Source organism: Dendropsophus ebraccatus, chromosome 15 (genome assembly GCF_027789765.1).
Source record: "Dendropsophus ebraccatus isolate aDenEbr1 chromosome 15, aDenEbr1.pat, whole genome shotgun sequence".
Classification (NCBI taxonomy): domain Eukaryota; kingdom Metazoa; phylum Chordata; class Amphibia; order Anura; family Hylidae; genus Dendropsophus; species Dendropsophus ebraccatus.
Window position 1 is genome coordinate 1,319,802 of NC_091468.1, and position 23,740 is coordinate 1,343,541.

A 23,740-nucleotide genomic window follows, 5' to 3' on the forward strand; every position below is an offset into this window, starting at 1 on the left:
CCAGAGACCGAGGGGCCCCAGGTGGCGCTGCTAATGGGAGGAGACCGGGGAACCATCCATAGGGAAACCTCCACCATCCCCAGGGTCACACTCCTCCGGTTCCTTGGAGCCATGGCATCATTACCACTATGTATTGCCATATGTAGGGATAGTAATGGTTTTTTTTTTTTAAAGGTGTTGGTCGCCCCCTGCCACCCGCCCCTCCCATAGGACCCCTATGTAACTGTCCGGGGTTACATGTATAATATGTCTGCCCTTATTCCGCTATAGGAAAGTTGACATTCACTGTATTGTTTTCTCTTTAGATCTTCTATCAACGCCTCCCGATCTTCTATGGACCCCGCCGCTCGATCTGAAGCCCAGGATATGAAGGCCCTCCAGACGCTCGCCTACGCCGCAAGTTCCTGCCTTCTCCCATCTTCCAGAAGGACGTAAGTCACCGCATGGCTGCTAGGGATCCCTGTAACAATAATATCTAGATCTTTTCAAAAGAATCTCTGACTGACTTCAATTATTTTTCTGTTTTAGAGATGTATGCCGACCAACGAGGAGGCCCAGCGGAGGTACGATCAGCGCCCAAGGCCGAAGAAAAGACTCTGCCAGAAGATCGGAAGAGCCAGGTTACTCTGCGCCTGCATGGATGAAGATTTCGTCATTCCACTCTCACCCTCCGAAGAGACTCATCCTGAAGAGGAAGCCGACGCTAGGAAGCATCCGCTGGTAATGTATGACATCCGCACTTGCACTACATACCTACCCATACACTGCATGCTACCTTCCCCAACACTACATCATACCTGCCCCTACATGACACCTGCCCCCGCACTACATCATACCTACCCCCTGCACTACATCATACCTGCCCCTACATGACACCTGCCCCTACATGACACCTGCCCCCCACACTCCATCATACCTGCCCCCCGCACTACATCATACTGCCCTACATGGACACCTGCCCCTAAATGATACCTGACCCCCCACACTACATCATACCTACCCTACATGACACCTGCCCCTATATGATATCTGCCCCCACACTACATCATACCTACCCCTACATTACTATCAGTCCCCAGCTAGTGACATACTTTAGCAGCTTTGATCCAGGGTCCTCGGACCGATCGCCTATGTTTGGGGTCAAGAAGGAATTTCCCCCCTGCGACAAAGATTGACCCCCGATGTCCAGAGGTTTTCGCCTTCCTGTTGGATCAATTAGCTTAGGGATCCCATAACAATAACATAATACATTTGCCAATAAAATTCTTCATTTTACCCCTATCTTATGTGTCGTCTCGTTTTTTTGTTTCCTCACAACATTATTTCATTTTCGCACACTGACATGTTTCTATAGGGGGAGATTTATCAAAGGGTGTAAAATTTAGACTGGTGCAAACTTGCCACAGCAACAAATCACAGCTCCTCTTTTCTTTCACCAGAGCTGGAAGCTGAGCAGTGATTGGTTGCTGTGGGCAGTTTGCACCAGTCTAAATTTTACACCCTTTGATAAATCTCCCCATAATAGAGTTTGGGGAATTGTTAAAGGGGCAAACAGGATTAGAAGAAATGGCTGCTCTCTCCCAAAAACGACGGCCCCACCTATCTTGGCCTCACTTGACTTTAATACGGCTCGCAACCCAAAGACTGGGGTGTTTTATTTCTGGAAGAAGCCGCCACGTCTTCTAATCTGTACAGCCCCTTAACAATTCACATTTGTGTCTATGGGATCCATCAGAGTTTCCAATATTTTTGATGGAACGTCGGCCCATTGTGAGGTTCTCGTTCTTTCCATCAAAAATACGAATTTCAAAACATCCCCGTGATTCTTCCTGTAGGGTGTAGCCGCTCCGTGACCCCTACTGAAATAATCATGGATGGATTATCTGGTGGAGCTGGGAGGACTGTGGGGTTTATGAGCGGTGACCGGCATTTCATGGTGCGTGTGGCTGGCGTAAAGGGGATTCCCATCTCAGCTTGTTGTCATTTACCCATAGGCTAGGGGATAACAAGCTGACTCGCTGGGGATCCAATCCTAAAAATGGAGACGCAATCATCCCTGCGTGAATGGAGCGTGACGTGCCTGAGCGGCTTGTGCTCCATCATTCTCTACAGGGCCACTGAACGCTTCCAAGCACTGAAATCAGCAGTGTTTGGTGTCCCCATAGAGAATGGATGGAGCGAAGGACACGGTGAGAGCTTCATTCACTGCAGGTCCCAGCAATCAGCCTGCTCTCCTCTATCCTAGAGATAGCGCATAACAAGCTGACATCGGGAACACCCCATTAAGGCAGATCTCTGATTGGCTGATCCACTTGAATGCGGCTGAGCTGTAATACCAGATACAGCCTCTGGATAGATGTGGCGTGGAGCAAAAAAAAACAAAAACAAAAAAAACATAAGGATAAAGGATAAACTATAGTCACAGCGGGTCACAGACATTGATCACCGGGGTGGGGCCGGCGCTGGACTTATTGGCCCGATGTCGTGGTTACAAGAACTCAATCCCATAGTCCAGCTCTACATCCAGGACTCCGGCAACTATTCATGGGGATCAAGGAACTCATCTCGGCATCAAGAAAGATTCTCGGGGCCCTATTACAGGGAGCCATAATCTCTCCAATCAGGCCGATTGGGCAGATTATCGCTCTGTGCAAGGCTAGGTTCACACTGCGTTTTTGCAATCCGTTTTTCTTCATCCGTTTTTTTGCCAAAAACGGATGAAAAAAAAGGATGCATTTGTGTGCATCCGTTTTGATCGGTTTTCACATTGACTCCCATTATAAAAAAAAAAAACGGATCAGAACGGATCCGTTTTTTTTTTTTTAACAGACACAAAAACGTAGCTGACCCTACTTCTGTGTCCGTCAAAAAAAAAAAAAAAAGACGGATCCGTTCTGATCCGTTTTTTTTTTTATAATGGAATTCAATGGAAAAAAACAGATTAAAACTGATGCACACAAATGTATCAGTTTTTTCCATCTGTTTTTCATCCGTTCTTGCAAAGAACGGATGAAAGAAACTGATTGCAAAAACGCAGTGTGAACCTAGCCTTATAAAGACAACCATCGGCCGGGGGCAATGATCATCTGCTGATCGTCTCTTTTGGTCCCGACCTAAAATCACCGTCTGCCGGATGATGGACGTGTACAGAAAAGAATAAAGTATCTACGTACCTGTCCACGCTCCCCGGAGGGCTTCTGCCCCCTCCCGGGTGTCTTCCTGGCTTCTACCCGCAGCCCGGTGGAACTTCAGAGCCGGACTCTGAAGTAACAGGCCGCTCAACCAATCACTGTCCGACGGAGCCGCGAGCAGTGATTGGCTGAGCGGCCTGTCACTTCAGAAGCTGTCCTTGCAGTTTTCCTGGCTGCTGCGGGCAGTGAGCAGAAGCCAGGAAGACACTGGGGAAAAGTGGCTCTTAAAGGGACGGTACCAAAGTCGCTCTTAAAGTGACTGGACCAAAAAGAGTGACTTTGGTGTAGTCCCATTAAAGAGCGACTTTGGTGCCGTCCATTTGAGAGCGACTTTGGTACTGGTTTTTCAAGAGAAAATTTGTTGCCTCCACTTGATGAGCAACTTTTGTCTTGTCCCTTTTAGTGCAACTTTGGTCCTTCCCTTTAAGTGCGATTTGGTGCCGTCCATTTAGGAGCAACCTCTTAAAGGGACAGTCGCTCTTAAAGGGACAGAACTAAAGTCGCTCTTAAATCGACAGTACCACAATTCACTCTTGCAGGGCTGTGGCAAAAATCCCTCTTAAAGGGACGGTGCCAAATACGCTCTTAATGGTAAAGGGCCAAATTCGCTCTTAAAGTTATGGTGTGAGTGAATGTACCAAAGTGAGTGTAACAAAGTTTCTTTTCAAGGGACTGGACCACAGTTGCTCTTAAAGGGATGGGACCACTTAAAGTGATTGCACCAAAAATTCTCTTAAAGGGCTGGCAACAAAGTCGCTCTTTAATAATTGGTAGCTATCTATACATAGCTAGATAGACACATAAACACATAGATAGATAGATAGATAGACAGACAGTGACAGAGAGAGAGATAAATGCTTCTATGTTGTCCATGTTAAAGCCGCCGCCAAAACTGAGACATGTATGCCATGTGTTGTCTGATTTGGCTTTTGTGGCGTCCCCTCAGAAGCCGCTCCCTTATAGCCTTTTGGCTTAGGGTCCTTTTACATGGAAAGATTATCTGACAGATTATCTGCCAAAGATTTGAAGCCAAAGCCAGGAATGGACTATAAACAGGGATCGGGCCATACAGGAAAGCCTGAGATTTCTCCTCTTTTCAAATCCATTCCTGGCTTTGGCTTCAAATCTGTGGCAGATAATCTGTCAGATAATCTTTCCATGTAAAAGAGCCCTTAGACCAATAGTGTATGTATATGTATATATATATATATATATATATATATATATATATATATATATATATATACTGTATATATGTACATGAGATGGATTTTTAGAACAGTGAGACGGAAAAAGACCGTGCTCTGTCCTCTCCAGGCCTTGACCTTGTACTGCAGTGCTTCCAGGTTCAGTGCCCTCCCGAGTGCGTTTCCAAAAATTAGACACCCCCCCCCCCCCCCTAGGGTGCGTAGCAGACTGTTCATACCACCCTGCGTGTTGTAAGCACCTTGGCCGGTGAGTGCACATATAAGGCTTTACATTTACCATGTGTGAATGGAGCAAAAGTTGTTTACATCTAGCATACACAGAGAAACATTCCGTGATGATGTCATCAAGGCTGTGATGTCACATATAACTGCCAGGCAGACAGACAGACACTGTAGTTGCAGCCAGGCAGCCAACCAACCAACCAGGTAGGTAGGTAGCAAGGAAAATGCAGGTAGGTGCCGTTCAAACCATTTAATTTGGATTTTTTTTTTGGGGGGGGGGGGGGGGGGGGTAGGTCATAAAAGGGACTGGACAAAAGTTGCTCTTAAAAGGATGGGACAACTTGACTGCGCCAAATTTTCTTTTTAAGGGCGGCACCGAAGTCGTTCCTAAAGGGGCAGCACCAAAGTCGCTCTTAAAGGGGTGGCACCAGTGCTTACGCGTACAGCACCAAACTAGCCGTTAAAGGGGCGGCACCAAATTTGCTCTTAAAGGGACGACAAATTTGCTCTTCAAGGGGCGGTACTAAAGTCGTTCTTAAAGGGATGGTACATAAGTCGCTCTTAAAGGAACAGTACATAAGTTGCTCTTAACCCCTTAAGGACAGAGCCTGAAATGACCTTAAGGACCGGGCCAATTGTCACTTTTGCGTTTCCGCTTTTCCTCCTCGCCTTTAGATTACACCTTTATTTTACACTTTTATTTTTCCACCTACAGGCCATGTGAGGGCTTGTTTTTTTCAGGAGTAGGTGTACTTTGTAATGGCATCTTTCAATCTGCCATAAAATGAATGACGGAACCCCAAAATATCATTTATGGGGTGAACTTGGGTCAAAGAATGCGATTCCGCAAATTTTGGGGGGGCTTCCATGTTTACGTAATGCACTTTACGGTAAAACTGGCATTTTCCTTTATTCTATAGGTCGGTCTGAACACAGCGATATGCAGGTTTACTAGGTTTTCTTACGTTTTACTATTTTTATTAGCAGTAAAACTTTTTTTTTTTTTTTGCAAATAGGCATATTTAAAATGCTCCTATTGTGGCTCCTATAGCGCACTTACTTTTTCACCTACGAGGTCGTATGGGGTGTCATTTTTTGCGTCATGATCTCTAGTTTTTATTAGCAAAATTTTTTTCTACATCAAACGTATTGATCGCTTTTTATAAAAAATTTTATACATAAAGTGTCATAAAAAAAAAAAGCAATCTCTGCGTTTTTTTAACCGTTTTTTGTTCACGCTGTTCACCATGCAGGAATAATATTGTTTTATTTTAATAGATCGGACGATTACGCACGCTACGGTATATAATATGTTAATTAACTTTATTAGTTTTTATGTGTTTTATGTATGAAATGGGAAGGGGGGGGGGTGATTTTCACTTTTATTGGGGGAGGGGCTTTGGGGCATTTTGTAAAACATTTATTTATTTATTTTTTTACACTTTATAGTCCCCTTAGGGAACTATCCTGTACATACAATAGATCAGTAACACTGATCCCTGCTATGCCATAGCATTGCAGGGATCAGTGTTATCTGCGATCTTCTGATTCAGCCCGCCTGTGGCAGGCTGAATCAGAGGACCGAGCAGAAGACTGCACGGAGGTAAGGAGAAGACCTCCGGCAGTCAGAAAATGCGATCGGGACCCCTGCAGACATGCTGCGTGGCTCCCGATCGCTAAGTGACCGGAGATGCTCCGGTCACTTATACTTAAATGCCGCGCGATCGCTGCGTTTAAGGGGTTAATGGCGGGCGGCCGCGAGATCGCGGTCGTCCGCCATTGAGGATGAGGGCCTGGCTGCATACAGCAGCCGGTCCTCACCCGCTATGGGGCGGGCTCAGCTCGTGAGCCCGCTCCGTAGCACGGGTCCGCGCCAGGGCGTACATTTACGCCCTCTTGCCTTAAAGCCAGGCAGCGGGGGCGTAAATGTACGCCCGCGGTCCTTAAGGGGTTAAAGGGAGGGTATCAAGGCTTAAAGTTTAACTTAAAGGGAAGTCACTGTTAACGGGGCGCTCTTTTCAAGCACTATGGGGGAGATTTATCAAAACTGGTGTGAAGTAGAATTGTCTTAGTTGCCCCTAGCAACCCATCAGATTCCACCTTTCATTTTCTAAAGAATCTGTGAGGAATGAAAGGTGGAATCTGATTGGTTGCTAGGGGCAACTAAGACAATTCTACTTTACACCAGTTGGATGAATCTCCCCCTAAGTATTTTTCTGGAAATGCTCGTCTAATTAATATTTCATAGTTGAGCTGTGATTGGTTGCCGTGGGCAACAGGGAACATTGTTACTATATATATTAGAGGGATAAATCCAGTATGTGGTAACATAACATTGTACCTAAAGTTAAAAAAAAAAAAAAAAAAAGAAGCATAGTGTAAAGGGGGCTATACATGTCAGTGTCATCAAAGCCCATTGGTCAGTGATCAGCCAATAGGATTGCAGGAGACAAACACGCAACATCAATAAAAGCAACGCGTCGCTAGGCAACCTTGTCTGTTGGATCTCCTCTGTGGGTGAAGACAGACTTCTCTGCGACTGCTGCTCTTTTGCTCTTTTTGGACCGCTCTCTTGGTGATTTTTTTGGTTGGATTACTCGGCATACGACTTTTTGGCTTCGGATTCTTGGACTACGATTTTTGGATTTCGATTTTTGGACATGGACTTCCTGGACCTGCATCTGCGAGACATGAAGGCGACACCTGAGGACTACTGGAGGATGGCCGGCGCCCGGGCTTTCTGCCGGTCAGTGTATTTGTGGGATGGAGCCAGAGACCGAGGGCCCCAGGTGGCGCTGCTAATGGGAGGAGACCGGGGAACCATCCATAGGGAACCTCCACCATCCCCAGGGTCACACTCCTCCGGTTCCTTGGAGCCATGGCATCATTACCACTATGTATTGCCATATGTAGGGATAGTAATGGTTTTTTTTTTTAAAGGTGTTGGTCGCCCCTGCCACCCGCCCTCCCATAGGACCCCTATGTAACTGTCCGGGGTTACATGTATAATATGTCTGCCCTTATTCCTGCTATAGGAAAGTTGACATTCACTGTATTGTTTTCTCTTTAGATCTTCTATCAACGCCTCCCGATCTTCTATGGACCCGCCGTCGATCTGAAGACCATGGATATGAAGGCCCTCCAGACGCTCGCCTACGCCGCCAAGTTCCTGCCTTCTCCCATCTTCCAGAAGGACGTAAGTCACCGCATTGGCTGCTAGGATCCCTGTAACAATAATATCTAGATCGTTTCAAAAGAATCTCTGACTGACTTCAATTATTTTTTGTTTTAGAGATGTATGCCGACCAACGAGGAGGCCAGCGGAGGTATCGATCAGCGCCCAAGGCCGAAGAAAAGACTCTGCCCAGAAGATCGGAAAGAGCCAGGATTCTCTGCGCCTGCATGGATGAAGATTTCGTCATTCCACCTCACCCTCCGAAGAGACTCATCCTGAAGAGGAGCCGACGCTAGGAAGCATCCGCTGGTAATGTATGACATCCGCACTTGCACTACATACCTACCCATACACTGCATGCTACCTTCCCCCAACACTACATCATACCTGCCCCTACATGACACCTGCCCCCGCACTACATCATACCTACCCCTACATCATACCTGCCCCTACATGACACCTGCCCCTACATGACACCTGCCCCCACACTCCATCATACCTGCCCCCCGCACTACATCATACCTGCCCCTACATGACACCTGCCCCTAAATGATACCTGCCCCCCACACTACATCATACCTACCCCTACATGACACCTGCCCCTATATGATATCTGCCCCCACACTACATCATACCTACCCCTACATTACTATCAGTCCCCAGCTAGTGACATACTTTAGCAGCTTTGATCCAGGGTCCTCGGACCGATCGCCTATGTTTGGGGTCAAGAAGGAATTTCCCCCCTGCGACAAAGATTGACCCCGATGTCCAGAGGTTTTCGCCTTCTTTTGGATCAATAGCTTAGGGATCCCATAACAATAACATAATACATTTGCCATAAAATTCTTCATTTTACCCCTATCTTATGTGTCGTCTCGTTTTTTTGTTTCCTCACAAATTATTTCATTTTCGCACACTGACATGTTTCCTATAGGGGGAGATTTATCAAAGGGTGTAAAATTTAGACTGGTGCAAACTTGCCACAGCAACCAATCACAGCTCCTCTTTTCTTTCACCAGAGCTGGAAGCTGAGCAGTGATTGGTTGCTGTGGGCAGTTTGCACCAGTCTAAATTTTACACCCTTTGATAAATCTCCCCCATAATAGAGTTTGGGGAATTGTTAAAGGGGCAAAACAGGATTAGAAGAAATGGCTGCTCTCTCCCAAAAACGACGCCCCACCTATCTTGGCCTCATTGACTTTAATACGGCTCGCAACCAAAGACTGGGGTGTTTTATTTCTGGAAGAAAGCCGCCACGTCTTCTAATCCTGTACAGCCCCTTAACAATTCACATTTGTGTCTATGGGATCCATCAGAGTTTCCAATATTTTTGATGGGAACGTCGGCCCATTGTGCGGTTCTGTTCTTTCCATCAAAAATACTGAATTTCAAACACTCCCGTGATTCTTCCTGTAGGGTGTTAGCCGCTCCGGACCCCTACTGAAATAATCATGGATGGATATATGGTGGAGCTGGGAGGACTGTGGGGTTTATGAGCGGTGACCGGCATTTCATGGTGCGTGTGGCTGGCGTAAAGGGGGATTCCCATCTCAGCTTGTTGTCCTTTACCCATAGGATAGGGGATAACAAGCTGATCGCTGGGGATCCAATCCTAAAAATGGGAGAGCAATCATCCTGCAGTGAATGGAGGCGCCCTGACCGTGCCTGAGCGGCTTGTGCTCCATCCATTCTCTACCAGGGGCCACTGAACGGCTTCCAAAGCACTGAATCAGCAGTGTTTGGTGTCACCATAGAGAATGGATGGAAGCGAAGGAACGGTGAGAGCTTCATTCACTGAAGGTCCCAGCAATCAGCCTGCTCTCCCTATCCTAAGAGATAGCGCATAAACAAGCTGACATGGGAACACCCATTAAAGGCAGATCTATGAGCTAGATCCACTTGAAAGCGGCTGAGCTGTTAATACCAGATTACAGCCTCTGGATAGATGTGGAGCTGGCGCAAAAAAAAAAAACAAAAAACAAAAAAAACATAAGGATAAAGGATAAACTTTGTCAACAGCGGTCACAGACATTGATCCACCGGGGTGCGGGCCGGCGCTGGACTTATTGGCCCGATGTCGGGTTACAAAGAACTCAATCCAGAGTACAGCTTACATCCAGACTCCGGCACTATTCATTGGGATCAAGGAATAATTCTCGGCATCAAGAACAGATTCCCGGGGCCCTATTACAGGGAGCCATAATCTCTCCAATCAGGCCGCTTGGGCAGATTATCGCTCTGTGCAAGGCAGGTTCACACTTTTGCGTTTTTGCAATCCGTTTTTCTTCATCAGTTTTTTGCAAAAACAAACGGATGAAAAAAAAGGATGCCATTTGTGTGCATCCGTTTGATCGGTTTTCACTGACCTCCCATTATAAAAAAAACAAAACGGATCAGAAGGATCCGTTTTGTTTTACAGACACAAAAAACGTAAGCCTGACCCTTACTTCTGAGGTCCTTAAAAAAAAAAAAAAAAAAAGACGGATCCGTTGATCCGTTTTTTGTTATAAATGGGAATTCAAGGAGAAAAACAGATTAAAAACTGATGCACACAAATGTACCAGTTTTTCCATCTGTTTTTCATTCCGTTCTTGCAAAGAACGGATGAAAGAAACTGATTGCAAAAACGCAGTGTGAACCTAGCCTTTATAAAGACAAAACCATCGGCCGTGGGCAATGATCATCTGACTGATGTCTCTTGTGGTCCCGACCTAAAATCACCGTTCTGCGGAATGATGGGACGTGTACAGAAAAGAATAAAGTATAGTACCTGTACACGCTCCCCGGCGGGCTTTGCCCCTCCCGGGGTGTCTTCCTTGGCTTCTACCGCAGCGCCGGTGGAACTTCAGAGCCGGACTAGTGAGTAAACAGGCCGCTCAACCCAATCCACGTCCGACGGAGCCGCGAGCATTGATTGGCTGAGCGGCTGCACTTCAGAAACTGCTTGCAGTTTTCTGGCTGCTGCGGGCAGTGAAGCAGAAGCAGAAGACATGGGGAAAAGTGGCTTCTTAAAAGGGACTGGTACAAAGTCGCTCTTAAAGTCGACGGGACCAAAAAGCGGTGACTTTGGTGTGTCCCATTAAAGAGCGACTTTTGGGTGCCGTCATTTGGAGAGCGACTTTTGGTACTGGTTTTCCAAGAGAAAATTGTTGCCTCCACGTGATGCGCAATTTTGTCGGGTCCTTTTTAAGGCAAACTTTGTCCTGCCATGTAAGTGCCGATCTTGGTGCAGCCAATTTAGGAGCAACATCTTAAAGGGCAGTCGCTCTTTAAAGCGGACGAACTAAAGTCGCTCTTAAAAGCGAAAGTACCACAATTCACTCTTGACAGGGCTGTTGGCAAAAATCCCTTCTGAAAGGGACGGTGCCAAATACGCCTCTTAATGGTAAAAGGGCCCAAATTCGCTTCTAAAGCTATGGTGTGAGTGAATGTCCAAAGTGAGTGTAACAAAGTTTCGTTTCAAGGGACTGGACCACAGTTGCTCTTAATAAAGGGAGGGGAACATTAAAGTGCTTGCACCAAAAATTATCTTAAAGGGCTGGCAACAAAGTCGCTCTTAATAATTGGTAGCTATCTATACATAGCTATGTAGACACATAAAACACTAGAAGATAGATAGATAGACGAAAGTGAACAGAGATAGAGAGATTAATGCTTCATGTTTGTCCAGGGTAAAGCCGCCGCCCAAAATGAGACATGTATGCCATGTGTTGTCTGATGGCTTTTGTGGCCGTCCCCTCCGAAAGCGTCCTCTTATAGCCTTTTTGGCTTAGGGTCCTTACAGAAAAGATTATTGACAGATTATCGGCCAAAGATTTGAAGCCAAAGCCAGGAAGGGGACTAATAAACAGGGATCGGGCCATACAGAAAGCCTGAGATTTCTCCTCTTTTCAAATCCCTTCCTGGTTTGGCTCTTCCAAATTGTGGCAATATCTGTAGATAATCTTTCCAGGTAAAAGAGCCCTTAGCCAATAGTGTATGTATATGTATATAATATAATCTATATATATATATATACGTAATTATACTTTATATATGTACAATGAGATGGATTTTTAGAACAGTGAGAGGGAAAAAGACCGTGCTCTGTCCTCTCCAGGCCTGACCTGGTACTGCAGTGCTTCCAGGTTCAGTAGCCCTCCCGGAGTGCGTTTTCCAAAAAAATTAGACACCCCCCCCCCCCCCCCCTAGGCGTGCTGTAGCAGGACTGTTCATACCACCCTGCGTGTTTGTAAGCACCTGGCCGGTGAGTGCACCTATAAGGCTTTACAGTTACCATCGTATGTGAATGGAGCAAAAGTTGTTACATCTAGCATACACAGAGAATACATCCGTGATGATGTCATCAAGGCTGTGATGTAACATAAACGGCCAGGCAGGACAGACAGACACTGGAGTTGCAGCCAGGCAGCAAACAACCAACCAGGTTAGGAGTAGCAAGGAAAAATGCAGGTAGGTGACGTTCAAACCATTTAATTTGGATTTTTTTTTCGGGGGGGGGGGGGGGGGGGTAGGTCATAAAAGGGACTGGACAAAAGTTGCCTCTTAAAAGGATGGGACAACTTTTGAATGCCAAATTTTCTTTTAAGGGCCGGTGGCCACCCGAAGCGTTCCTAAAGGGGCAGCACCAAAGTCGCTCTTAAAAAAGGGGTGGCACCAGTGCTTCCGCCGTACAGCACCAAAACTAGCCGTTAAAGGGCCGGCACCAAATTTGTCTTAACAGGGGACGAACAAAGTGCGCTCATTGTAAAGGGGCGGGTACTAAAGTCGTTCGTTAAAGGGATGGTCCATAAGTCGCTCTTAAAGGAACAGGACATAAGTTTGCTCTTCACCCTAAGGAAGAGCTGAAAGACCCTTAAGGACCGGGCCAATTGTCACTTTTGCGTTTCCGCTTTTTCCTCCTCGCCTTCTAAGACCCATTACACTTATTTTTCCCACCTACAGGGCCATGTGATGCTTGTTTTTTCAGGAGTAGGGTACTTTGTAATGGCATCTTTCAATCTGCCATAAAATGAATGACGTGAACCCAAAATATAATCTATGGGTGAACTGTGTCAAAGAATGCGATCTCCGCAAATTTTGGGGGGCTCCATGGTTACGTAATGCACTTACGGTAAAACTGGCAATTTTCCTTTATTCTCTCGGTTCGGTCTGAACCCAGCGGATATGCAGGTTTACTAGGTTTCCCTACGTTTTACTATTTTTTATTACAGTAAAACTTTTTTTTCTTTTTTGCAAATAGGCAATTTAAAATGCTTTCCTATTGTGGCTCCTATAAGCGCACTTACTTTTCTCACCTACGAGGTCGTAGGGGTGTCATTTTTTGCGTCATGATCTCTAGTTTTTCTTAGCAAAAATTTTTTTCTACATCAAACGTATTGATCGCTTTTTATAAAAAATTTATACATAAAGTTCATAAAAAAAAAAAAGCAATATCTGGCGTTTTTTTTTAAACGTTTTTGTTACGCTGTTCACCATGCAGGAATAATATTGTTTTATTTTAATAGATCGGGAACGATTACGCACGCTCGGGATATAATTCTGTAATTAACTATAGTTTTGAATGTGTTTATGTATGAAATGGGAAAGGGGGGGGGGGGGGATTTTCACTTTATTGGGTGGAGGGGCTTTGGGGCATTGGATAAAACATTTATTATTTATGTTTTTACAATTTTATAGTCCCCTTAGGGAAAAACTACCTGTACAACAATAGATCAGTAACCACTGATCCTGCTATGCCATAGCATTGCAGGGATTCAGTGTTATCTGCCGATCTTCTGATTCAGCCAGCCTGTGGCAGGCTGAATCAGAGGACCGAGCAGACGACTGCACGGAGGTAAGGGAGAAGACCTCCGGGCAGTCAGAAAAATGCGGATCGGGACCCTGCAGGACATTGCTGCGTGGCTCCCGATCGCTAAGTGACGGAGATGCTCGGGCACTTATACCTAAAATTGCCCGCTGCGATCGCCGCGTTTTTTAAGGGGTTAATGGCGGGCACGGACGCGAGATCGCGGTCGTCGCCAGAGGATGAGGGCCTGGCGGCATACAGCAGCGGCATCACCCGCTATGGGGGCTGGGTCAGAGCGTGAGCCCGCCTCCGTTAGCACGGGTCCGCGCCAGGGCGTACATTTACGCCTTTGCCATTAAAGCCCAGGCAGGCGGGGGCGTAAATGTACGGCCCGCGGTCCTTAAGGGTTAAAGGGGAGGGGTTATCAAGGCTTAAAAGTTTAACTTAAAGGGAGTCACTTTAACGGGGCGCTCTTTTCAAGCACTATGGGGGAGATTATCAAAACTGGTTGTGAACGTAGATTGTCTTAGTTGCCCCCGAGCAACCCATCAGATTCCACCTTTCATTTTCTAAAGAATCTTGTGAGGAATGAAGGGGGAATCATGATTGGTGCTAGGGGGAACTAAGCCAATTCTACTTTACACCAGTTGGATGAATCTCCCACTAAAGTATTTTGCTGGAAATGCTCGTCGTCTAATTAATATTTAATTAGTTGAGCTTTGAGTGTGCCGGGCAAACAGGGAACATTGTTACTATATATATTAGAGGGATAAAACAGTATGTGGTAACATAACATTGTACCTGAGAGTTAAAAAAAAAAAAAAAAAAAAAGGAAAAAGAAGCATAGTGTAAAGGGGGATATAAATGTCAGTGTCATCAAAGCCCATTGGTCACGTGACAGACAAAATAGGATTTGCAGGAGGACAAAACACGCAACAGCAATAATAAAGCAAAGCGTCGCTAGGCAACCTTGTCTGTGGATCTCCTCTTGGGTGAAGACAGAACGTCTCTGCGAACTAGCTGCTCTTTTGCTCTTTTTGGACCGCTCTCTTGGTGATTTTTTTGGTTGGATTACTCGGCATACGGACTTTTTGGCTTCGGATTCTTGGACTATACGATTTTTGGATTTCGATTTTTGGACATGGACTTCCGGGACCTGCATCTGCGAGACATGAAGGCGACACCTGAGGACTACTGGAGGATGGCCGGCGCCCGGGCTTTCCTGCCGGTCAGTGTATTTGTGGGATGGAGCCAGAGACCGAGGGCCCCAGGTGGCGCTGCTAATGGGAGGAGACCGGGGAACCATCCATAGGGAACCTCCACCATCCCCAGGGTCACACTCCTCCGGTTCCTTGGAGCCATGGCATCATTACCACTATGTATTGCCATATGTAGGGATAGTAATGGTTTTTTTTTTTTAAAGGTGTTGGTCGCCCCCTGCCACCCGCCCTCCCATAGGACCCCTATGTAACTGTCCGGGGTTACATGTATAATATGTCTGCCCTTATTCCTGCTATAGGAAAGTTGACATTCACTGTATTGTTTTCTCTTTAGATCTTCTATCAACGCCTCCCGATCTTCTATGGACCCGCCGTCGATCTGAAGACCATGGATATGAAGGCCCTCCAGACGCTCGCCTACGCCGCCAAGTTCCTGCCTTCTCCCATCTTCCAGAAGGACGTAAGTCACCGCATTGGCTGCTAGGATCCCTGTAACAATAATATCTAGATCGTTTCAAAAGAATCTCTGACTGACTTCAATTATTTTTCTGTTTTAGAGATGTATGCCGACCAACGAGGAGGCCCAGCGGAGGTATCGATCAGCGCCCAAGGCCGAAGAAAGACTCTGCCCAGAAGATCGGAAAGAGCCAGGGATTCTCTGCGCCTGCATGGATGAAGATTTCGTCATTCCACCTCACCCTCCGAAGAGACTCATCTGAAGAGGAGCCGACGCTAGGAAGCAATCCGCTGTAATGTATGACATCCGCACTTGCACTACATACCTACCCATACACTGCATGCTACCTTCCCCCAACCCTACATCATACCTGCCCCTACATGACCACCTGCCCCCGCACTACATCATACCTACCCCCTCCACTACATCATACCTGCCCTACATGACACCTGCCCCTACATGACACCTGCCCCACACTCCATCATACCTGCCCCCCGCACTACATCATACCTGCCCCTACATGACACCTGCCCCTAAATGATACCTGCCCCCCACACTACATCATACCTACCCCTACATGACACCTGCCCCTATATGATATCTGCCCCCACACTACATCATACCTACCCCTACATTACTATCAGTCCCCAGCTAGTGACATACTTTAGCAGCTTTGATCCAGGGTCCTCGGACCGATCGCCTATGTTTGGGGTCAAGAAGGAATTTCCCCCCTGCGACAAAGATTGACCCCCGATGTCCAGAGGTTTTCGCCTTCTTTTGGATCAATAGCTTAGGGATCCCATAACAATAACATAATACATTTGCCAATAAAATTCTTCATTTTACCCCTATCTTATGTGTCGTCTCGTTTTTTTGTTTCCTCACAAATTATTTCATTTTCGCACACTGACATGTTTCCTATAGGGGGAGATTTATCAAAGGGTGTAAAATTTAGACTGGTGCAAACTTGCCACAGCAACCAATCACAGCTCCTCTTTTCTTTCACCAGAGCTGGAAGCTGAGCAGTGATTGGTTGCTGTGGGCAGTTTGCACCAGTCTAAATTTTACACCCTTTGATAAATCTCCCCCATAATAGAGTTTGGGGAATTGTTAAAGGGGCAAAACAGGATTAGAAGAAATGGCTGCTCTCTCCCAAAAACGACGCCCCACCTATCTTGGCCTCATTGACTTTAATACGGCTCGCAACCCAAAGACTGGGGTTGTTTTATTTCTGGAAGAAAGCCGCCACGTCTTCTAATCCTGTACAGCCCCCTTAACAATTCACATTTGTGTCTATGGGATCCATCAGAGTTTCCAATATTTTTGATGGGAACGTCGGCCCATTGTGCGGTTCTGTTCTTTCCATCAAAAATACTGAATTTCAAACACTCCCCGTGATTCTTCCTGTAGGGTGTTAGCCGCTCCGGACCCCTACTGAAATAATCATGGATGGATATATGGTGGAGCTGGGAGGACTGTGGGGTTTATGAGCGGTGACCGGCATTTCATGGTGCGTGTGGGCTGGCGTAAAGGGGGATTCCCATCTCAGCTTGTTGTCCTTTACCCATAGGATAGGGGATAACAAGCTGATCGCTGGGATCCAATCCTAAAAATGGAGACGCAATCATCCCTGCAGTGAATGGAGCGCTGACCGTGCCTGAGCGGCTTGTGCTCCATCCATTCTCTACAGGGCCACTGAACGCTTCAAGCACTGAACTCAGCAGTGTTTGGTGTCCCCATAGAGAATGGATGGAGCGAAGGACACGGTGAGAGCTTCATTCACTGCAGGTCCCAGCAATCAGCCTGCTCTCCTCTATCCTAGAGATAGCGCATAACAAGCTGACATGGGAACACCCCATTAAAGGCAGATCTCTGATTGGCTGATCCACTTGAATGCGGCTGAGCTGTAATACCAGATACAGCCTCTGGATAGATGTGGCGCTGGAGCAAAAAAAAACAAAAACAAAAAAAAACATAAGGATAAAGGATAAACTATAGTCACAGCGGTCACAGACATTGATCACCGGGGTGGGGCCGGCGCTGGACTTATTGGCCCGATGTCGGGTTACAAGAACTCAATCCCATAGTCCAGCTCTACATCCAGGACTCCGGCACTATTCATGGGGATCAAGGAAATCATCTCGGCATCAAGAAAGATTCTCGGGCCCTATTACAGGGAGCCATAATCTCTCCAATCAGGCCGATTGGGCAGATTATCGCTCTGTGCAAGGCTAGGTTCACACTGCGTTTTTTGCAATCCGTTTTTCTTCATCCGTTTTTTGGCAAAAACGGATGAAAAAAAAGGATGCATTTGTGTGCATCCGTTTTGATCGGTTTTCACATTGACTCCCATTATAAAAAAAAAAAACGGATCAGAACGGATCCGTTTTTTTTTAACAGACACAAAAACGTAGCTGACCCTACTTCTGTGTCCGTCAAAAAAAAAAAAAAAAAAGACGGATCCGTTCTGATCCGTTTTTTTTTTATAATGGAATTCAATGGAAAAACAGATTAAAACTGATGCACACAAATGTATCAGTTTTTTCCATCTGTTTTTCATCCGTTCTTGCAAAGAACGGATGAAAGAAACTGATTGCAAAAACGCAGTGTGAACCTAGCCTTATAAAGACAACCATCGGCCGGGGGCAATGATCATCTGCTGATCGTCTCTTTTGGTCCCGACCTAAAATCACCGTCTGCCGGATGATGGACGTGTACAGAAAAGAATAAAGTATCTACGTACCTGTCCACGCTCCCCGGAGGGCTTCTGCCCCCTCCCGGGTGTCTTCCTGGCTTCTACCCCGCAGCCGCCGGTGGAACTTCAGAGCCGGACTCTGAAGTAACAGGCCGCTCAACCAATCACTGTCCGACGGAGCCGCGAGCAGTGATTGGCTGAGCGGCCTGTCACTTCAGAAGCTTGTCCTTGCAGTTTTCCTGGCTGCTGCGGGCAGTGAGCAGAAGCCAGGAAGACACTGGGGAAAAGTGGCTCTTAAAGGGACGGTACCAAAGTCGCTCTTAAAGTGACTGGACCAAAAAGAGTGACTTTGTGTAGTCCCATTAAAGAGCGACTTTGGTGCCGTCCATTTGAGAGCGACTTTGGTACTGGTTTTTTCAAGAGAAAATTTGTTTGCCTCCACTTGATGAGCAACTTTTGTCTTGTCCCTTTTAGTGCAACTTTGGTCCTTCCCTTTAAGTGCGATTTTGGTGCCGTCCATTTAGGAGCAAACCTCTTAAAGGGACAGTCGCTCTTAAAGGGACAGAACTAAAGTCGCTCTTAAATCGACAGTACCACAATTCACTCTTGCAGGGGCTGTGGCAAAAATCCCTCTTAAAGGGACGGTGCCAAATACGCTCTTAATGGTAAAGGCCAAATTCGCTCTTAAAGTTATGGTGTGAGTGAATGTACCAAAGTGAGTGTAACAAAGTTTCTTTTCAAGGGACTGGACCACAGTTGCTCTTAAAGGGATGGGACCACTTAAAGTGATTGCACCAAAAATTCTCTTAAAGGGCTGGCACAAAGTCGCTCTTTAATAATTGGTAGCTATCTATACATAGCTAGATAGACACATAAACACATAGATAGATAGATAGATAGACAGACAGTGACAGAGAGAGAGATAAATGCTTCTATGTTGTCCATGTTAAAGCCGCCGCCAAAACTGAGACATGTATGCCATGTGTTGTCTGATTTGGCTTTTGTGGCGTCCCCTCAGAAGCCGCTCCCTTATAGCCTTTTTGGCTTAGGGTCCTTTTACATGGAAAGATTATCTGACAGATTATCTGCCAAAGATTTGAAGCCAAAGCCAGGAATGGACTATAAACAGGGATCGGGCCATACAGGAAAGCCTGAGATTTCTCCTCTTTTCAAATCCATTCCTGGTTTTGGCTTCAAATCTGTGGCAGATAATCTGTCAGATAATCTTTCCATGTAAAGAGCCCTTAGACAATAGTGTATGTATATGTATATATATATATATATATATATATATATATATATATATATATACTGTATATATGTACATGAGATGGATTTTTAGAACAGTGAGACGGAAAAAGACCGTGCTCTGTCCTCTCCAGGCCTTGACCTTGTACTGCAGTGCTTCCAGGTTCAGTGCCCTCCCGAGTGCGTTTCCAAAAATTAGACACCCCCCCCCCCCCCCCCCTAGGGTGCGTAGCAGACTGTTCATACCACCCTGCGTGTTGTAAGCACCTTGGCCGGTGAGTGCACATATAAGGCTTTACATTTACCATGTGTGAATGGAGCAAAAGTTGTTTACATCTAGCATACACAGAGAAACATTCCGTGATGATGTCATCAAGGCTGTGATGTCACATATAACTGCCAGGCAGACAGACAGACACTGTAGTTGCAGCCAGGCAGCCAACCAACCAACCAGGTAGGTAGGTAGCAAGGAAAATGCAGGTAGGTGCCGTTCAAACATTTAATTTGGATTTTTTTTTTTTGTGGGGGGGGGGGGGGGGGGGGGGGGGGTGTAGGTCATAAAAGGGACTGGAAAAAAGTTGCTCTTAAAGGATGGGACAACTTGACTGCGCCAAATTTTCTTTTTAAGGGCCGGCACCGAAGTCGTTCCTAAAGGGGCAGCACCAAAGTCGCTCTTAAAGGGGTGGCACCAGTGCTTACGCGTACAGCACCAAAACTAGCCGTTAAAGGGGCGGCACCAAATTTGCTCTTAAAGGGACGACAAATTTGCTCTTCAAGGGGCGGTACTAAAGTCGTTCTTAAAGGGATGGTACATAAGTCGCTCTTAAAGGAACAGTACATAAGTTGCTCTTAACCCCTTAAGGACAGAGCCTGAAATGACCTTAAGGACCGGGCCAATTGTCACTTTTGCGTTTCCGCTTTTTCCTCCTCGCCTTCTAAGACCCATTACACTTTTATTTTTCCACCTACAGGGCCATGTGAGGGCTTGTTTTTTTCAGGAGTAGGTGTACTTTGTAATGGCATCTTTCAATCTGCCATAAAATGAATGACGGAACCCCAAAATATCATTTATGGGGTGAACTTGGGTCAAAGAATGCGATTCCGCAAATTTTGGGGGGGCTTCCATGTTTACGTAATGCACTTTACGGTAAAACTGGCATTTTTCCTTTATTCTATAGGTCGGTCTGAACACAGCGATATGCAGGTTTACTAGGTTTTCTTACGTTTTACTATTTTTTATTAGCAGTAAAACTTTTTTTTTTTTTGCAAATAGGCATATTTAAAATGCTCCTATTTTGGCTCCTATAGCGCACTTACTTTTTCACCTACGAGGTCGTATGGGGTGTCATTTTTTGCGTCATGATCTCTAGTTTTTATTAGCAAAATTTTTTTCTACATCAAACGTATTGATCGCTTTTTATAAAAAATTTTATACATAAAGTGTCATAAAAAAAAAAAGCAATCTCTGCGTTTTTTTAACCGTTTTTTTGTTCACGCTGTTCACCATGCAGGAATAATATTGTTTTATTTTAATAGATCGGACGATTACGCACGCTACGGTATATAATATGTTAATTAACTTTATTAGTTTTTTATGTGTTTTATGTATGAAATGGGAAGGGGGGGGGGTGATTTTCACTTTTATTGGGGGAGGGGCTTTGGGGCATTGTGTAAAACATTTATTTATTTATTTTTTTACACTTTTATAGTCCCCTTAGGGAACTATCCTGTACATACAATAGATCAGTAACACTGATCCCTGCTATGCCATAGCATTGCAGGGATCAGTGTTATCTGCGATCTTCTGATTCAGCCCGCCTGTGGCAGGCTGAATCAGAGGACCGAGCAGAAGACTGCACGGAGGTAAGGAGAAGACCTCCGGCAGTCAGAAAATGCGATCGGGACCCCTGCAGACATGCTGCGTGGCTCCCGATCGCTAAGTGACCGGAGATGCTCCGGTCACTTATACTTAAATGCCGCGCGATCGCTGCGTTTAAGGGGTTAATGGCGGGCGGCCGCGAGATCGCGGTCGTCCGCCATTGAGGATGAGGGCCTGGCTGCATACAGCAGCCGGTCCTCACCCGCTATGGGGCGGGCTCAGCTCGTGAGCCCGCTCCGTAGCACGGGTCCGCGCCAGGGCGTACATTTACGCCCTCTTGCCTTAAAGCCCAGGCAGCGGGGGCGTAAATGTACGCCCGCGGTCCTTAAGGGGTTAAAGGGAGGGTATCAAGGCTTAAAGTTTAACTTAAAGGGAAGTCACTGTTAACGGGGCGCTCTTTTCAAGCACTATGGGGGAGATTTATCAAAACTGGTGTGAAGTAGAATTGTCTTAGTTGCCCCTAGCAACCCATCAGATTCCACCTTTCATTTTCTAAAGAATCTGTGAGGAATGAAAGGTGGAATCTGATTGGTTGCTAGGGGCAACTAAGACAATTCTACTTTACACAGTTGGATGAATCTCCCCCTAAGTATTTTTCTGGAAATGCTCGTCTAATTAATATTTCATAGTTGAGCTGTGATTGGTTGCCGTGGGCAACAGGGAACATTGTTACTATATATATTAGAGGGATAAATCCAGTATGTGGTAACATAACATTGTACCTAAAGTTAAAAAAAAAAAAAAAAAAAAAGAAAAAGAAGCATAGTGTAAAGGGGGCTATACATGTCAGTGTCATCAAAGCCCATTGGTCAGTGATCAGCCAATAGGATTGCAGGAGACAAACACGCAACATCAATAAAAGCAACGCGTCGCTAGGCAACCTTGTCTGTTGGATCTCCTCTGTGGGTGAAGACAGACTTCTCTGCGACTGCTGCTCTTTTGCTCTTTTTGGACCGCTCTCTTGGTGATTTTTTTGGTTGGATTACTCGGCATACGACTTTTTGGCTTCGGATTCTTGGACTACGATTTTTGGATTTCGATTTTTGGACATGGACTTCCTGGACCTGCATCTGCGAGACATGAAGGCGACACCTGAGGACTACTGGAGGATGGCCGGCGCCCGGGCTTTCCTGCCGGTCAGTGTATTTGTGGGATGGAGCCAGAGACCGAGGGCCCCAGGTGGCGCTGCTAATGGGAGGAGACCGGGGAACCATCCATAGGGAACCTCCACCATCCCCAGGGTCACACTCCTCCGGTTCCTTGGAGCCATGGCATCATTACCACTATGTATTGCCATATGTAGGGATAGTAATGGTTTTTTTTTTTAAAGGTGTTGGTCGCCCCCTGCCACCCGCCCTCCCATAGGACCCCTATGTAACTGTCCGGGGTTACATGTATAATATGTCTGCCCTTATTCCTGCTATAGGAAAGTTGACATTCACTGTATTGTTTTCTCTTTAGATCTTCTATCAACGCCTCCCGATCTTCTATGGACCCGCCGTCGATCTGAAGACCATGGATATGAAGGCCCTCCAGACGCTCGCCTACGCCGCCAAGTTCCTGCCTTCTCCCATCTTCCAGAAGGACGTAAGTCACCGCATTGGCTGCTAGGATCCCTGTAACAATAATATCTAGATCGTTTCAAAAGAATCTCTGACTGACTTCAATTATTTTTCTGTTTTAGAGATGTATGCCGACCAACGAGGAGGCCCAGCGGAGGTATCGATCAGCGCCCAAGGCCGAAGAAAAGACTCTGCCCAGAAGATCGGAAAGAGCCAGGATTCTCTGCGCCTGCATGGATGAAGATTTCGTCATTCCACCTCACCCTCCGAAGAGACTCATCCTGAAGAGGAGCCGACGCTAGGAAGCATCCGCTGGTAATGTATGACATCCGCACTTGCACTACATACCTACCCATACACTGCATGCTACCTTCCCCCAACACTACATCATACCTGCCCCTACATGACACCTGCCCCCGCACTACATCATACCTACCCCCTGCACTACATCATACCTGCCCCTACATGACACCTGCCCCTACATGACACCTGCCCCCACACTCCATCATACCTGCCCCCCGCACTACATCATACCTGCCCCTACATGACACCTGCCCCTAAATGATACCTGCCCCCCACACTACATCATACCTACCCCTACATGACACCTGCCCCTATATGATATCTGCCCCCACACTACATCATACCTACCCCTACATTACTATCAGTCCCCAGCTAGTGACATACTTTAGCAGCTTTGATCCAGGGTCCTCGGACCGATCGCCTATGTTTGGGGTCAAGAAGGAATTTCCCCCCTGCGACAAAGATTGACCCCCGATGTCCAGAGGTTTTCGCCTTCTTTTGGATCAATAGCTTAGGGATCCCATAACAATAACATAATACATTTGCCAATAAAATTCTTCATTTTACCCCTATCTTATGTGTCGTCTCGTTTTTTTGTTTCCTCACAAATTATTTCATTTTCGCACACTGACATGTTTCCTATAGGGGGAGATTTATCAAAGGGTGTAAAATTTAGACTGGTGCAAACTTGCCACAGCAACCAATCACAGCTCCTCTTTTCTTTCACCAGAGCTGGAAGCTGAGCAGTGATTGGTTGCTGTGGGCAGTTTGCACCAGTCTAAATTTTACACC

The 23,740-nt window shown here is 46.2% G+C and overlaps 1 long non-coding RNA gene across 1 annotated transcript; it reads left to right on the forward strand.

Moving 5' to 3' along the window:
- Positions 1-396: 396 nt before the first annotated feature.
- On the forward strand, positions 397-23,520 carry LOC138774388 (uncharacterized). The gene is made up of 2 exons (XR_011360303.1): positions 397-431; positions 22,768-23,520. It is a non-coding gene; the product is annotated as an uncharacterized lncRNA (long non-coding RNA).
- Positions 23,521-23,740: the final 220 nt, after the last annotated feature.